The sequence below is a fragment of the Amborella trichopoda genome, chromosome 12 (assembly GCF_054954075.1).
Source record: "Amborella trichopoda isolate Santa Cruz 75 chromosome 12, AtrichopodaSantaCruz75HAP2 v2.0, whole genome shotgun sequence".
NCBI lineage: Eukaryota > Viridiplantae > Streptophyta > Magnoliopsida > Amborellales > Amborellaceae > Amborella > Amborella trichopoda.
This window is the reverse complement of record NC_142347.1, coordinates 39,740,388-39,746,387: the sequence shown is the minus strand read 5'-3', so window position 1 is coordinate 39,746,387 and position 6,000 is coordinate 39,740,388.

Below are 6,000 nucleotides of genomic sequence, written 5' to 3'. Positions count from 1 at the left end.
GTAAAATTTTGTTAAAACTTATCATGAATCTTGAAGCGGACTGAGATTTATGTAGCAGGCCCCAATTAATTGAAAAAAAAGCTATGATGATGTTGAGATGTCAACATCCATATAAGTTTCTAATGTATAAGCATAAAGCCACACTTATTTATGCATATATACCTTTTAATTGCTCCACCATCACCTAAATATTGAGCTAGTTTACAGACCAAATAAGTTTATAAAGCTTTATTAATAACAAATTATCTAGACCGTCCATTTTTAAGATTTTCATGAATTTATAGATCTACCTAATGTGAACAATTTTTGGAGTTTATAATTTTATAATTAGAGATAAAAATAGATTTTTAAGTCATCCTAGGTATTTTTTACACCAAAATTACATCTTATGATAAAATTTAGGGGTGCCCTTGATTTGATTGTTTATTGTTGCAACCTTATACAAACCAGACTGTTGAATTCTAACTTTTCACACGTGCATTTCCAAAACTTGAAATTGATGTTTTAAAATGTTTATTTTTTAATTAAAGTTATAGAAAAACTGTTTCAAGGAGGAGATCCTCTAAATTATTTCTGTTGGCTTATATGATCATCCTTTCATATGATTATTTTAAAAAAATTATCCCTACCAATGATCTTTCTAGATAGAGAGAGCTAATGATTGGGTGGAGGATCCCACCACTCTTTGTTTTATGACTCAAGACCTCTCTCATAGGAAATAGGAACTCCAAAAGTAGGATCTCAGAATGATTCTATATTTAACTAGTTAGAAAAAAATTAACTAATACAGAGCATAATATAAGTATGAGAAATAAAGCATAAAAAATACAGACATCGCATGAACACAAAGATTTACGTAGTTTATCTCAAAGGGGTACATCCACAAGCATGGTAAACTGAAATCTGTTATACCAATGAAAATGTACATCACATATTTTGGGATACAATAATCTAACCTTTGACCAAACCCTTTTGAACCAGCTTTAACCAATGTTACAAGTCGATCTTTGATTTCTACTCCATAGCTAGATATTGTACATGAAAAAAACCTTGAGTATAACTAAAACTTTCTCTTACTAAAAGGAGATATCACCCAAAGTCTGCAAGCGAGTTGTAGGTATTATCATGGTGGTTCTCTTCATAAAAAGCTCACATCTCTCAATATAAAGGCCTTACTTCTCAATGCAAGAGACCATTGCTTCTCTTTCTAGAGAAAGTCACATTTCCCAAATGGTGACTTCAAATGGGGCACATATATTATTCTTCGTTATCTATGTATAAAAGGTTAGAAATCATATACCAAATAGGAAAACTTCCCTAACATGTCATACATATCTCAAAAACTAAGTGATATAATCATGGGGTCTTGAATCTTGATCTAGTTGGACTTCCATTTGGTTTACCTAATCTTAATCTCACTTATAAGCTTGTCATTTTACCTAAGATTTTCTCTAACATTGTCCACCTTAATATTAAAATCACCTCTTTATGATGCCAACATCCATCATATAATTTCACAATTTCCTCCTTTGTTTCTAAATAAACCCCTTAGTCATTTTTACTGAAAATTTATGTTTGCCATCGTATTTTTCCACCTCAAACAAAACACTCACACATTTCGTCATAGACTTTTATTTGACCGAATAAACTAAACCAAGCTGTATATTGAACCATGTATTCTAATACCACTTCGTAGTATTCAAGATCTATCTTATAAATGGAAATAGGAACCTCAAAAGTTGGAGCCTACTACAATCCTATACTTAACCGGTTTAAAAAAAATCAATAAGGAGCATAATACGAGTATGAAAAACCAACCTCTAACTCTATAGGATGTACTTCCGTAGATGCTTCTCTCTGCAAGAAGTTCATTTATCTCTATATGAAGGCATTGCCACTCAATGCAAGAGGTTATTGTCTCTTTCTCTAGAGGAAGTTGTATTTTCTATATAGTGACCCCAAATGGGGAAAATATATTCTTTTCTCTCTCGTCTTCCTTAGATGTTAGATATATATTAAAACTAAAATATATAATCGACGGTCCTAGTCTAGTTGGACTTCTATTTTTCTTACCTAATCTTAACGCTATTTATGATAGAATTTATAAAGGCTTGTAATTTTCTTATCACTTAGAGAGAGAGAGGGGTTGCCATATGACAGGCAGAGAGAGAAGGTTGTAGGAGATTGTAGATAACTTTGGTCCACCCTCCGGCCTCCAAGAGGTTCCTCTCAAAAACCAATACATTTTAGACTGAAATTTCTAGTTCGTATAAGTTTGCAACCTTAAAATGTAGAATTAAAGTGCACTTCAAAAGTCCATTAAAAGAGGTGTGTTAATGTTGAAAAACTCTCTAATTGATCAGCTCGACATCAATAAGTATGAATATGAAAAGAAAAAGGATTTCTAGTTCAAAAAATAGTGCATCTTGCAACGGACTGCCTATTTTGAAGATTTTCATATGTTTATAGATCTACAAGATTTAAAACATTTTTGGATTTTATAATTAGATATGAAAATATATTTTTTAAGCCATCTTAAGAATTTTTTATACTAAAACTACATGTTATGATAAAATTTGGAGGTGCGTCTTAATTGTTTAAACCACACCCTTAAAAGAAAACTATCAGATGTTTTACCGTATTAAAAAACTCTCGAGTGAAGTTTATGCTTGTGGGGAGCCACTAATTTTCATCCAAGCCTATAAATTATAAAGGGAGGAGTAAACTTGTTCAAAACCAACATTGCCCTTGAAAATGTGCAGCACTTCAATTTTCATAATTATTTAAGACCAAGCATGACAGGTAGCTTCTTATAAGTATTCCATTAATAAAAATATTTAAAGAGCATGACCAACTAATTGTAAAATCTAAGACTCTAAAAATAATACAAATCAAGTAGATCTATAAACACTAGAAAATCTTGATAATTGACGATGTAAATAATGCGCTACAAGATACACTATTTTCAAAACTTGAAATATATTTTTTTTTCATATCCACTCATCTCAAAGTCAAGATGATCAAGTTGAGGTTTTGCAATGTCAAAAATATTTGTTTTAGTGGGTTTTTTGAGGTGTGCCTTACTTCTAAAGTGTAAGGTTGACACCTTGTATAATTTTTTATCAAAAGTCTGTATAAAACATCGATCATATACTATAGAAGTAAGGAACACCTCAAAAACCCATAAGAAAAGATTGTTCTGATGCTAAAAAACTCTATGATTGATCATTTTAACTTCGAGATGTACAGTAATGAATAAATAAATGATTTCAAGTGCTTAAAAGGCGCATCTTGTAACATAATATCTGGATTATCCATTTTCAAAGATTTGAGTTATTTATTGATTTGCTTTGACCATACCATTTTTTAAGCTTTAATTCATAATTAGGGATGACAAAATATTTTCATTTGATCACAAAAAAATTTCATCACCAAAATTGCATAATTCAGCAAAATTTAGAGGCACACCCCATTTTCAATATCTAAGCTTAACACCTTAATGCACACCGCACCGTTGAAAAAATGGTGTAGGGCCAACTTAGAGCTTAAAGACAAGAAGCGGGGTAAGGTTTTAAGCAAGGTTTAAAAAATCGGCAATCCAAATTGGAAAAGCCCAATTTAGAACAAGAGTCAAATGGGCTAATCTAATTCCCCCAATATATAAGGACTTGACCAGTTCTCATGAAGAACTAATCAGTTCAATGACAAATCCGCCTGTATATCAGATAACTTGCCGGTTTTGTCTGAAGTGAACCATGCAGGGCTAGCCTAATGCTAGCATTAGCGCATCCGTTTTCTTGCAAAAAACAACAACTAGCGTCGCAATTCGAAAGTAAATCAAGCGATATCTTATTTATTTTAATTTCACAATTTGAATTTTAAAAATTTACATTTACTTGGCCCCACCATGCTAGTGCACCGGATACCTGTGCCCATCCACACTATAAGACACACGCGAGACTTATTTATAGCATTTTGGGCCCCCTTTCTTATCTGTATTCCTGAAGTGAGATAAAGCCTTTCCATCTCTTTCTCTTTTGTTCTATCTTATTTATTTCCGTGGGGCAAATTTCCTTCTTTTTTCTTTTTCTTTTTTTTTTTTTTTTTTTTTTTTCTTTTTTTTTTTGGAGGTAAACTTTTCAATACAACAAATATCAATGGGATTAAATGACCCAACTTCTCCCATCTTTAATAAAAACTTTGTTTTTTTCTTATTAAATGTGAGAGATATTGGGTTTCTAAGAGATATTGGGTTTCTAATTCTTACTTTACAAGGCCAAAAACCCTTTAAATGACCCAATATCTCTTACCTTTAATGAAATGTATGTTTTTTCTTATTAACTTTCAAATGGCTCAATATCTCTCACTTTTAATAGGAACTTTGTTTTGTTTTATTAACCTTTAAATGACCCAATATCTCTCACCTTTAATAAGAACTTTGGTTTTTTTTAGTTGCCTTTAAAGGACCAATATCTCTCACCTTAAGTTTTTAAGAAAAGGGTAAAAGTAAGAAATGGATAAGAAAACCCCTTATCTTTACCAACGGTGTTGAAGATTGTAAAAACAAAAGAATAAAAAAAGTACGGGTTATAGTGAATTCTAAACTATATTTCAACTATGAAATGAATGTAATGATCAACAAACATTTAGGCATGAAACATATTCTCATTATTTATGTATCTTTAGTAAAATGATGAAAATCCATAATGCAATCCCTTAGTTTATTGTTAACCTAAAAATCTGGATTTCTAATAAATTTTAAAGATTTTTTGAAATTTTTCTACGCCGAAACCAACTGATCCGGCCAATTTTCCGATCCAACCCAATTTTCTAGATAAATGATCCGGATCGCCAATCTTCATTTTTTTTTAGGGAAAGTATACGATGAGACCATGTACCTTTGGGATAAGGTAGTCACATTAATCCTAACCATTAGATGTGAAATTAGTTGATTGCGATTATTCTATTAACTAATCTCAAACTTCAAAAGGCATTTTCTCAAACTTTGTGACACATCCAAATTATCAAACTTGACATCCGATGGTTATAAATAATTGTGACCACCTTGTATGACCCTAAACTGCTCAGCCTCAGTTCGTACTGCACGTCCCTAAACTACACAGCCTCGGTCCATGCTGCATGACCCTAAACTACATGGTCCGACTATAAGACCTTAAAACCATAGTGCACTTCCTAGCCGCATGACGATAAAAGGCTTAGCACCATGGTTCGAACTTTATGACCTTAAACCTTAGCAGAGGTCTAGTTGCACGACCTTAAACTGCATGGTCCTAGTTATATGACTTTAAACTGTATAACCACGGTCCAGCTGTATGACCTTAAAACCATAGTGCACGTCCTGACCGCATGATGATAAACTGCTTCACGCAGGTCTTGGAGGCATGACCACAAACGCGTCGCCACATATGCTCACACACCTTTTCTTGCACTTTCACGTACGCCTTCTCTAACCTATCTGTTAGTTACGCACCACCTTCATTACCTCCCCTGTGAGTTCATGCCTTTGATCATCTTACATCAGTCCCCAGTGAGTCTCACCCATGCTCACAAAACGGTGAACCATCCTGCCATTCATACTCGTTGTAAGTTAGTGGGTCACCATCATCCACTCACATTTCATACATTGTTCATCTCTCATAAATAGCCTCGAGCCGTCTCCCCAAGTGAGCCAAACCACCACCATACTCACTTCATGGCCTTCATAGAAGCCATCCATCACCATTACGGTCCAGCTGTATGACCTTAAACCATAGTGCATATCCAGGCTACATGACATCAAATTGTTTTGCACAAGTCCCGGAGGCATGACCTTAAACACACCCTCACAAAAAAAAAAAAAAAACGAGCATGGTGTATACCTGAAGAATGCTATGAGTAAAAATGATGGATGGGCATGGTCATGAAACCATGAGTTAAAGAGCTTCGTGAATAAAAACTGGGCATGGTCATGAAACCATAAGTTAAAGAGCTTCGTGAATA